The sequence below is a fragment of the Chroicocephalus ridibundus genome, chromosome 7, assembly GCF_963924245.1.
Source record: "Chroicocephalus ridibundus chromosome 7, bChrRid1.1, whole genome shotgun sequence".
Taxonomy (NCBI): Eukaryota; Metazoa; Chordata; class Aves; order Charadriiformes; family Laridae; genus Chroicocephalus; species Chroicocephalus ridibundus.
Window position 1 is genome coordinate 54350399 of NC_086290.1, and position 12547 is coordinate 54362945.

The 12547-nt window shown below is 41.1% G+C and overlaps 1 protein-coding gene across 4 annotated transcripts in view; it reads right to left on the bottom strand.

Annotated features, from left to right (window-relative positions):
* SPECC1 (sperm antigen with calponin homology and coiled-coil domains 1) overlaps positions 1-12547 on the bottom strand; it is a 98946-nt gene that overhangs the window by 84112 nt on the left and 2287 nt on the right. Inside the window, exon 1 of one of the 4 annotated variants that reach the window (XM_063340553.1) lies at positions 3534-3751. The exons of 1 other annotated variant lie outside the window; for it this stretch is intronic. The gene's annotated coding sequence lies outside the window, so the exon portion shown is untranslated. Of the gene's footprint in view, positions 1-3224; positions 3362-3533; positions 3766-12547 lie in introns of those variants that run through there. 2 more of the 4 variants (XM_063340555.1, XM_063340557.1) reach the window with 2 other exon arrangements.

Consider the following 12547-nt stretch of genomic DNA (forward strand, 5'->3'; position numbering starts at 1 on the left):
TGTTTGCGTACGGACAAAGGATTTATTTAGCTGCATTTCTCTTGTCCTTGTTAATACAGATATCTGTGCTGCTTCTCTAGGTAAAATACCCAGAACTCTCATCCAGCACAGTGACTGATGCTGAAAAATCAAGCCAAAGCTGTACTTTGACATGTCTGGGAACATGCTCCTCCTGTAATTTAAATTACGTTGTTCGTACATGGATATTCAATCTCTTCCTCCCTCCCACTGATTGCCTAACCAGTCACCATTACACATCTCAGAAGAGAAACCATGCTACCTCCCTATGACCCCTGATCTTATAAACAAGATGGGGATAAGGAAACAAAAATTCCAACCTATCTGTAATTTTCTGCTCCTTAGCCCTCCAGAAGGACAGGGGCAGCTACCAGCTGGACAGTGTGATACTTGAAGAAACCATGAAGCACACCTGTACGCTGGCTATCAGCAAACAGCCCACCGTACTTCTCTGGTTTAAGTAGATGCGTTGTCTTGGTAAGGTTGAAAGGACAAAAGACTGCTATGATCTTTCACTAACTCCAGGACAGAGATGTAGACTTGTGGCAATTTGGAATCACGTTCATCACATTACTGGTGGATGCACACAAGGAAAAAACCAAATCAGAACGGTAGGGTGGCAACATGCATTTGCAGGAAGGCTGACAGGCAGGAGCAGCATATTCTCATACTGGGAGAGTGTACGTGAAAGCATGTAGTGGCAGAACACATACATAGAGGCTATGCAATAAATTTTATCAAGTCACATCAAAACTACATCTAGGAAGTGATTCCACACTACAGAATTTGGAGAATGCTTTTTCATAAGTTGTAGTTCCCTCATTACTTCAATGTATGGCAAGCAGGGGAAGTATATCAGTTTACTTTGTGCTAACATCTGCCATCTGCCCTGTGGAGACATAAGTCAAAGGAGAGACTCAGGAAGTGTAAAAATGATGCATTGATTCCACACTTCCTTTTTGAAGTCACAACCATGTTATAATTGCAAAGAATTAGGTCACTCTGGGCTTTCCCTGATATGAGTCCATCCTGAATAGATGGGCCTAATTTATGTTCAGTATATTGCAGGTTGAAAACAAAATGTTTTAGAACCATTTCAAGGTAGCTACTGGTCATTAATCCAGGTTCTTTGAACTACTGTCCCAGTGAATACAGCACAAAGCAAGTGACACATACTGTTAATACTTCATGTTTTGCCAACCCGCAAGAAAGAAGAAAAGAAGGTTTCGTTTTAGATAGAGCAAGAGCTATATAATTGCCAAAGAAATTAAGAATAATTACAAGTGGTTTGCCTAATAATTACCTGTCATTACATTTTTCTGTAGCATAGATGGTAGATACATCTACTAGAAAGAGAAGGAACGATCGTGTTTTTTGGAATGTCAGATAGAGATGCACAGCATGTGACTACACAGTAATCCTGACTGGTACATGCACACAGGCTGGAGGGTTCCCTGTCCCCTCAAAGCACGGAGGGACAACATCACAGTCAATGAGCTGGTTTGGGATTCCACCCAATTCTACCCTCAGCTCCAGCATAGATTTATTGCACTCCCTCAGCCACATAATCTTTCTTTGCCTTAGTTTTTCCATTTATAAAAATGGGATCATAATTGTTCAGTAAATAACATACTTATGAAGATATGCTCATTCACATGTCTTGGAGAGCAACCCCACAGAAAAAAAAAAAGTAAAGATGAGACAAATCAACATCTGTCACACAGCGTGCAAGTGAGCAACCCCACAGATTGCCACATGCTGGGATGTTTCCCTGACTCCCATTTTCCATCCATCACAATGCAGAGAAATAACTGAGATCTGGAAACTATCCCTTAAGGAGATATTTATCCTCCATTAAAGTGCAGAATAGACCACTTATTAAAGTTAATAAACTGAGAACTTCAAACATTTATAAGTGACAACATGAACTTCTAACACAAAGGGTTCTTTGCAACGATGAGGACATAACTCCAAAACTGCGGGAGAAACTAGAGGACTTCTGCATTTTAAAAATATTCATATTGAACAGGAACCAAACAGATTTAGGCAACAGTATTAACTGTTTACAACTGTTACTTAGGGGACCACTTATAGACTGAAAGACCCACCTTGGTGGGCTACGTAATGAAATTAAATTGTTTTAGAACTGAACTAGAAAGGGAAGGGTTAGTGCATACAGATGTGCACGTTAGGATGAGGTATTCTTGTGTTAGTTACCTGGCAAGTTGTGCAGACAAAGAAAACCGTATTTCAGCAAAATCAAACATCCTCTCTCCTGCTGAGGTTACAGGGGCAGAGAGCACTCTATAAGTTAGAAAGAATAGAAGAGGAATATGCAAAACAGTCCCTTTTGGAGGCGAGACAGAAGGGATTAGTAAGGGACATCTAGGAGAACTTAGACTGTGTACAAGAGGAAGGGGTAGAGAATCCCTGTTTTCAAACCAGTTCTACCAGTCATCTTTCACGCTACACATACAGGACTTAATTAACATCTCTACAACTTTGCCATATTACATGCTATATAAATGCTATTATTATTACTATTGTTATTATGATCAAGCTTCAGTCCACAGTACAATTTTAAGGACAACTGTTAAACTGCTCTAATTAAAGGGTCCTGCTGAGAATCTGAACAGCTCTTTGCTGTAGTGCTGTAAGAGGGTTCCCATCTGGCGTGCTCCCCAATGCTTTCACTGATCCCCTGCAGAGAAGCGAGCTGCCAAACCCACTTGCTTAGCAGCTTGTTCCTTTCTGCCCTTTCTTGACTGGACTACATGAACATGCAGTAGCAGAGGAAAGTCTGCTCACGCTCCTGCTTCGTTTAACTGTTGGAGCACAACCTTAAATTGCCAGAGAAGAAAGCAGAACCACGTGCAGACACAGCTTCAGCCCTTCTGTCATTAAAGCTATCTAGCTGAGCAGAAGAAAAATACAGTAGCCAGCTCACAGACTCACATGGTGTGATTTTTTGTTGTTGTTGCAATGGCTTTTAGACCACCCCCAGCCCATTTTCAGCTAATGCGTTATTGTTTGCACCGTACATTTTTTGTTTCGTGCAATTTAGTTTTAGAGTGAAATACTATGAGAAAAAGTGTTGTTGAGCAAAGCGGGTCCATTCACTCTAAGAATACATTACTGATCCTAGAACCCCTCTAGAGGTAATACGATTCCCACCTTAAAAAAATAAAAGATATTAAAATACTTACAGTAAAAACTTGTCCTCTTTTCTGCTTTAAAAAGAAAACTGTCTCCCACTAGCTTCTGTCAGCATGTGTAAGCCAGACTGAAAATTCAGGACTTGAGTGCTTCCTTGAGAGGAAAACCACATTGCAGCAAGACACAGAGAGCTGCTTGAGAAATGATTCACATACGGAAGCAAGCTGGCTTCACCAGCGCTTTGGCATTCAGCACTCACACGCACACACACATGCACACTTGCTTACTCAGGGGAATGAGAAATATTATATTTTCATCAAAGCAAGGAAGATTTATGCAAGAAAGCCATTTGTACCCACCTTCAAAACACTGCGATGCTTCAATCTGTAAAGCAGACGAAGAGTGTCTTTCAGTATTCCAACACCCCCGACAGTAGAACTGGACACCGGGCAGAGAGCATAAAACCCAGACTAGTCTGCATGATCCAATCAAGTAAAAACATGTGGTATATGCAATGTTGGAAGGGCAAGGAGGCGGCCATATAAAGAAGGCATTTTTCAGAGGAAACCGCAGAAGCAGCTTTCAGAAGTTTTTATGTTCCATGCTAATAATCTCACCCCCCGAGCGCCAACAATCACAGCCAGGACACCTTACAACATTTCCCTTGCCTCCGTCATTGCTGCAAAAAAGTGGAAGAGTGTGTGCATGCAGGGAGGGAAGATACATTAAGACAGAGGCTTTTACACAAGAAGTAACTAGAATCAGTCCTGAGTGACTTCTCTTGAGCTGCCCAAGAAATGTCAATCTGTTCTCTATTTAGAAGAGGGCAAGTAAGGGACGAGAGTGAGCAATGCTCAAGAATGTTCCCCTTTCTTAAGCTTTCTGAAGAGAATTTAGTGTCTGAAGACAGGAAGAAGAGGGCCAGAGGTCTTAACAGAGTTAAAGCAGGCAAAGATAGTATCAAGTTGGAGGAAACAAAGGGGATGCAAAGAGAAATCCAATCTGAGTTTCAAACACAGAAGCCTAGGGTGTTTAGAACTGGACTTTTAGTTCAACTCCGTCCAGAGAGGGGGCTGTTCACTCTCTGATGTCTCTGACCTAAGACATTCAGACTGTGACTACAGTCCTGAACTGCAGAGAGGGATCCTTTCCCAGCAGGGTGGACGTAGTATATATGCAATGTTAATGCTATGGTAGTAGTCTCATAATAGAGAGACAGGGAAGATTTACAAGATGAGCCTAAAAGAGTTGCTGCATCTGAATAGTTGAACCTTACTGCACCCTCTGGAACTCCGCACTCTAGATGCCAAAGAGGCTTAAAGGAAGGTACTGTTATACCAAGAGTAAATTTATGTTTTCAGTTCAGTGTTGGCACCTGTTATTGCCGAGTACTGTTATCACAGAGTAACCAAACCTTAAGACACAGGCTAAGTCCAAGCTGAATCCCTTCTGAAGGTTATGGACTTGGGATCCAAATTTCTCATGATATTCTTAACAGTGAGGAATTCTTACCTTCAGATCTTAAAACACCAGAACAAGAAAAAGACCACATTATGACTTATTTGGCAGTCTCAAGCATACATTATTAGTTGTAAGTCCCTAAACACTGAACCAATCATGCCAGGTACTATTCCAAGTTCACTGACACCCGCAGTACCAATCTTTGTAACCAGCCTACCTTGCCAGTTTCTTCAGTACCTGAGTACAGGCCGTATGATCACAGGTAGAACATGGATGTATAAAAACACATAATGGATAACATTTAGAGGTCTTGAGGTAATTCATAGCTCAGATAAGAAGGCAGTATTTTGTCACTCATACTAACAAAGTTCTTGTAGGTACTGTGATCTACATGAACTGTATTTCTCCTCCCTGAGGAAGTGACACTACACTGATACACGCATAGGCAGTGAGGTCACTTAGGTACCCAGTGGAGGGACTGCAAGTCACTCCCTCTGCTTTGACTATGGACTACCTTCAAAACTGAACATATACAGCTGAAAAATACTGACTCGGACGCAAATGACTGCAGATCCCTGGACCCAGAACTCATAAACGGGAGGGACATCAGTTGCATACACCTTGCAAAAAGCTTCTTTGTCTGAAGAAAACACACACACTTTTTGGACTGCAGCACCCTGTCTCTTTGCCGTTGCTGGTGAGTTCGTACAGGCTCAGTGAGGGAACAGCGTTGTCAGCTCCACAGGTTTTCCTATCCTTCAGCCAAGGGAAATAAAGAACTGAAGTGAGGGGAGTGGGGAGAGGAGATGAGCTACTATATTTCATTCGCAAAGATATTTTTAGCTTTGATAAATGTAACTTGACCAAAACCTAAAAATGAAAATGCTTGGATGCACAGAGACAGTCACAGCATTTACATGCTTCAGCTTTGGTAGACAGGCTGGAATAGTGGCGTATAATTTCCCCAAACCCAACAAGACCAGACAGTAGATTTGTTTATTTAGAGGTTTTCTGGTAGCACTTATTGCTATAATTATCTGATCTCTTTACTTAGACCAAAGAATTAAGCAGCACAAAACCTTCTGAATTGAAAAATCGCCTGTTTAATGAACAAAGCCCAGAAACAGACAGACAGCTAAAATGAGTTGGCCAGGCTCACAGAGAAAGCCTGTGGCCTGTCCAGGGCCTTAACCATAATTACTTTCACACAGCCAGGGTGAGAAAACAATTTCAATAAGTGATATAAACTTTTTTAAAGAATCTGCCAGGTTCTCACCCAGTTGGTAAATTCGGTTGACAGACCAAGTAACAGCATGTTGCTTGCATGCTGTTCAATCCACTAGCTCTACAACAAGGTACGTGAGAATAAGACCAAACCCCACTAACCAATACACCTTTAAAAATACTGTATTTCAGGAATTCAAACACTTTATGTTGCATCCTGCGTTGCCTGTGCCATTTTACAAGACTGAGTATAGATGAGACAAAACTTAACGAAATGGGCAAAGGGTAGAATTTCTAGTGGCATAGCTTGTTTGAGGAGCAAATGCACAGAAAGAGTGTGTCAAAAAAAAGGCTCACATGAGGAATAAGATTTAAAATATCTTTGCATTTACAGATATTTATGCTATATTTAACTGCTTTGGTGCATGCAACAATCTTAATTACAGAGAAGAGAAATTCCATAAACAAGGTTATTATGTCAATAACAATGTCTTTTTAAAGCAAGTCTCTAATTCAGTTATAAAGCTTGGAACATTACTGTCTGGAGTTATAAAACCAAAAGTAATTACAAAGGAAAGTCTGCATCAGACAGTGAGTATTAGTGGAGTCAGGCCATGGCTTTGGGACAGCATTTACTCCATGCTTTCTTCCTTTTTGTACATAACTGATACAAACTTCTTTATTTTCTCAGTTCCACTACAGATGTCAGGAAGTTCAAGCAGCTAGTGGGCATTTGCAGAATGAATCATGGGGCACCACTTTTCATTTTGACAAAAACAACTGCTGTTCAGTTAACAAGATGATGCTGATCAAATGGGTGGATAAAGAGAGTGAACTCCTACAACTGCTGCCAAAAAGGCTCTGCCAGCACGAGAAAGCTGTGTGTGCTGACTTGGGAAACTCAGATTTTATTTTTCTCCCCTGTTCTTAGGAGGCTATTATACAGCTTCATGCTCGCCCTCATACTTGAGGGTCTCAGCCTGTGGCGTGGCTACCAGCTTTGACCTGCAACTAGAGAAAATATTTGTTGCTGGAAGAGACTAGAATCGTTACATTTGGAATAAAGGCAGATATGTTTTATGGAACATGGAGTGCTACAGGAGATGAAAAACTGCTTCCTTTAGTGCTTTTTGCCAAAATTTCAGAAGACCAGACAACAACTTTAAAATTTCCAAGGGAACAGCCACTAAGTCAGTCAAAAATAGAATTAGGAAATTGCCTGTTTCAAAAGTAAGAGTCTGTAAGAGGCGCCAGCATTTTTCAGCACTTCTGTCATTTCCGAGTAGAACACTGAAGAGTTAACAAACATCTACCTACCAAAAAAAAAAAACCCAACCCACAGAAAAAGGCAAAATGAGGAAGGAAATCCATGTGGTGAAGGAATAGTCACTGTATTTCATATATTTAAAATAAAAGTCTCTGATCACTTTTGCACACATTTATCCAAAGTTTATTTTTCTCTGCAATTTTCAAATGTCTGCGCTTTCTTAGGCACCAGAGATACCACAACAAACCAAGGATAGCTTTACTGCAGTCACCCTTCTACTCAAAATGCAGATACAACTAAATATGTGAGAAAGGCAGTACTTAGTACTCTTCCCTGAAAGGGGAAAATAAGACTTTCATGGTTCTTTTGTACTTAACTGAAATTTTCTATTTCAATAACTAAATAAAAGACTTAGAAGAAAGGGAGTATCTCCATTCTTTATTATTCCTCACTGTTTTCTGATATATAGGTTATAATGTGGCATTTATTAACAATTCATAGAGAATTACCATATTCAAGTAGCACAGCAAGTTTTACTACCTATACAAGCAAAACACTGTGTAACCCCACTTGCTCCCTTTGCTTATTGTCCAAAAGGGATCACATGCTGGAAAAGCTTGCATTTTATCACCTAACGGGAAAGGAGTTACAACAGGTATCCATTAGAAACGCTAAGGGGCCTTGAACAGAAAACCGTTTCATTAAATTTTTGCTGATCACTGACAATGGAGAGCTGTGCAGGAAAATTAAGGGCTGGAGAAGATGTGTGCTGGAGGCTGCCTTAGAATTAAAAAACCCTGATGGGATGGTGGAGGAACGCCCCACTGCTTTGAACTTTTCGGTGCATTTCAGGGTGATGCAAATAAAGGACCTGAGTCGTCAGCTTTGTTTCAAAGGGACTTGCACTGGAACTGCTGACAGCCCCTGAATGGAAGCAGAACTGCGGGGTATGCCTAGATACACCGAGCACATCACAGGAAGCCCAGTAGCAACAAAAACTAGGACAAATTAACAGAGAAAAAAACTGATGAAGCACAAGGAGTTCAAGTCCCAGGAGATGAACAAAACCTCTAATGTAGATCAGGATTTCAGAAAAAAAGCCATTGGTGAGGTTTGATTCCCCATACAGCAGCGTCTTAGAGTTTCTGTCTTGTTCTTACTCTCTGCTTCTTTTACAAGTTACTTGAACAGAATCAGCTAATCACTGCAGTAGCTTAATAACTCATCTATTTTACAGGTAGAGAAACAAAGGCACCTCAATTACTGATAAAATGTCACAAGCTAGTAAGGATCGACAGTGCCCATTGATTTTAGCTGAATAAGTCAGAAGTTTTGCAAAGGACATGCATATTGTTATACATAGGCACCCACCATCAGAGTATAAAAGTTTGGCTTCGGTGACATAACCAAATCCAGAAAAAAAGGGAGAATCTAAATTAAAGATCAGCAATTCCTTGCTTCCAGGCAGCTTGTATGAACGAACATGTTTGCTGCTGCTTAAACTTTTAAATCAACTTAGCACACTTGAAAAATTTAACCATGCAGCTGAAATTTGAAGTACCCAAACACCGAGATCCTCCAAGTATAAACCGCAGTGTTACAAAATAACTATTAAGAAACATGCAATGATACAAATATCAGCACTTCATCAGCGCGAACTCATCCTCCAGACAGGCAGAACTCTTTTCGCCACAGAGGTGCACAGGACCACCCGCTCTGGCTCTGTCACCTCCGCTGTCCTCCCACACAGACATAGAAAGCGAACGCAAATTGCACCTTTCCTCAAGGTCCCTAAGCTCAGCCTCCCATTTTCTTCTACTGAAGAGCTACACCGAACAGCCTGTTACACGAAAGGAAGCCTCCCTTACCAAAAGGTAGAAGGTCCAAATGCCAAAAGCAGCAGGCACAGCTAAGGAAGTGGGAGAACAGCAGAAATAGGTGCTCAGCTTTCCAAGTTTCTATAGAAGAAAGGGATAATTTAAAGTTTCCAGCAGATACTAAAACAGGAGGGTAATGAAGCAAGAGAACAGATTGCATGAAAAGGAAGAAGTATCCTATGGAGTTTGCGACCTGTTTACCATTAAAAAAAAAGAAAGCAGAACAACCCCCTGAGGTGGCAGAGTTCGCATGAGGCACATTAGTGAAGCTGTCACATGGAGAAACCTACAGAAACAACTGTCATTACAGAGCAAAACAGGATTGATTGGCCAAGCAACAAGAACTTGGGAAAGAAAGCAGAGGTAAGACAAGGAGAGAGGAAGACTAGGAAATCTGGGACAGCAAGAAAGTCACTCTGGATACTGCCCAACTAACACTGCTAGCCTGGTACAGGGCAGCTGAAGGCCTGGAGCAAAGACCCAGCAGTTTGGGAACAAAAAGAAACAAGGAAAGAACACACAAGTCAGCTCAATTTTTTCCTACTTGACACTGAATCACTCAGCAACTCTGCCTGCTCCTGTGGCAAGTGGAATACCACGATTTTGCATCCTTCATTAGGAATAATTAGTTCACTTGTCGAGAGTATCAAAAGAAAGGCCAAGTGTTGGCTCAGCTGAGGAGAGTGACATTTTCCTCTTCCTGCAGGAGTCTGCTGGTAAAGGCATGCTCTCCACGGAAAGCTTGGTCTGTCCCTGCCCGTGTAACTGTCCTCTATTCTCTGAGCTGAGGACAGACTCCAAAAGCAATCTTATTCCTTTCCACTGTCATTAAAAATAAGAAATGCATTATTTTTATCTCTTTGCTATTGTGTGTGATCTCATTCAAACCATGAAAAAAACAGCCCTAGCATTTTGCCCTGTTGTATCTCGGGGAGCTGGAAACCTTCTACCAGCAAGAAACTCTTACAGCAGTTACCATGGTGACACTGCTAATAGATATTTAAAGACAGCTCACTCATAATCACATCTATTAGATACCAGAAGGCTTTAGTAAGAAAAACACAAAAAGCTAGAAACCAGGGAAACAACCAGGCTTAGCAATAGTGTAAGTGGACATGAAATTTTTGAAGAGAGATCTGCTTATACCACCACTTAGCTGGACACAAAGGACTCCAGCTCAAATCTGAAATGGCACTGAAGCTTGCAGAATAAACTATTTTTAGTTAGTCATTTAAAAATTGCTTCTGAAAGCCTCATTTCAATAGTGGTAGCTCTATAAATCCTTTCAGAGCAGTCATTGCCAGAAGCATAATAAAAAGCTGTGCTGCAGCTCATCCCATGTTAGAACCAGGCTGCTGGAAATTCCCTGGCCTGCCAACGTCACCTGGAGGGGGTTCCTTCCAGCAGAGGAACATCAGTAGTGGCTGCAGATAACGTTCCTCTCTGCACCAACCCCAGTGGCCTGACACCAGGGAACTGACAAGCCGTGTTCCTGCAACACGGCCACAAACTTGGCTCCAAGGGGACCTTGCCTCCCCTTCTGAAGGGTTGGGTAGCCCAAGGAATAGTGTCATACTGCTTTTTAGATGTTATTATGCAGGGAGGAAACTTGAATCTGGGTAAACATGAAGTTTACTGAGTTGAGGAGCTATCTTTGGTTATATAAGTGTTAAATAATTTATTTCTTTAGGTTCTAGTCTGTACTGTTCCAGTCCACTGGAATGTAACAAAGAGAATCTGCAGAATCAGATCTCTGGATATGATGCCACCTTACCAAGCTAGCTGAGCCTATGTAACAGTCATCAAATTGAGATTTCCTTTCTCTTTTTGCTGCATATTTCCATGACAACTTTCCCCCAGTATCAACTTCTTTATATTGGAAAGGTCTTTCAAAAGAGAATTTGGGCTTCTATAGCAACAGCTAAAATCCCTGGGAGATGACGATGTCTGAAACTTTATGCAGATCTTTTTTTAGACCATGACACACAAGTGCATTTCAAATTTCACAGGTAAAAACAAAAGTATGTGTAACATTAGGGAAATTGTGAAGAGGGGAAGGAATAACTTGCTGAAGTGGGACAAACACAAAGAAACCACCTTAATTTCAAAACGGATATGCGCTTTGAGATATAAAACGTTAAAGACAGCAGACAGGATCATATAGTCATCTTGAAAACCCACATCCTGCTCCTTCTCTCTGAGTTACAGAGCAGAGTCACAAGGAACAAGTCTGCTGATCCTAAAAGGAGATTTTATTGAAACATCTCCCTCTGCAGTCTATCTTAGATTGACCTAAAGAAAAAAAAAATAAATAGGTGAGTCAGGATGCCTTTTCAGTTTTAACTCCTATACACTTGCCATCTAGCTACAGTCCAACCTTTTTTCAGTACTTTATCTGTTTGCTGCGGTAGTGACAGTATTCTCCAACATGGAAAGCCTTGCTAGCTTAGAAGAGGAAAAAAACCAAAAAAACCAAACCGCACTCTCAAACAAATAAATTGGTTAAACTCATGTGAGCCAAGGGAAGTACAGAAGTTAAAGCAACCTTCCTTCACTGAATTTAGGTATAATACACAAAGCACTTCTCCGATGTCCTTTCAAACCTAAAATCTTTTAAACAACAAAAAGGATGCTACATTCACAACCTGGATGAGAAGTAGGAAAGCATCAGCCTTAATATACAGACGAGAAGACTACAGAATAGAAACATTAAACAGTGCTGCCAGAACCAGAGCCCAGCAGGCCGCGGCATACTTCGTTTTGTAGCCACTGGAAACCTCTTTACTGAAGAAGAGGGAAGGTTAGCAGTGTGACCAACTGCAAAGCAGCCATACTTTCTTCTACTTGTGGTGTGACGGAAAGCTTTTCCTTTTTTCATGAAAATATAAGTTAATTTATCCCCTCATCCTCTCATTCCCCTGGATCATTACAGTTCTGGTAAGCCAAAACAAAGGTGAACGCAGGTAGACGTGAGTGAAGAATGGATTTAATCTAATTATTGTTGACTTCCACCTTCAGCCACTTCCTGCACAGCTAAATAACTTCAGAAAAGATTGTAGAACTGGCAGTTTTACAAAATAAAGTTGAGGGCTATGAAAATTTATTTTTTAAAAATAGAAATGCCAAAAGTGACACACAACGCTTATTCAAAACCTGGGAACTCTACAACTACGAGCCGTATGCAAAAACAGAATTTCAGACAAACCCCCCATTATTTCCAAGGTTTATCCTGTCTGGAGAACACTGAAGCGTGGGAGAAAGACTGCGTCACTGTAAAGGTCAAGTGAAATGCAATTATTTAATATCCCCGTGTGCTGCCCTCTGCTGAAACAGACGCTGAGCACATTGGAGCATTGCGTCCATTGCAGGCTGTAGAAAAACTCATGATCATCTGCACCTAATGCTGTCATCACACAGGAAAGAGGCACTCTCGCACAAAATGAAAATGTTTCATATCTGGGACTAGGGAAGGTTAAAAATAACCAAAGCTCTTATACCGGACTTAACAGCTCCAAGATGAAAGGGTAATTTCAGGAACAGCATT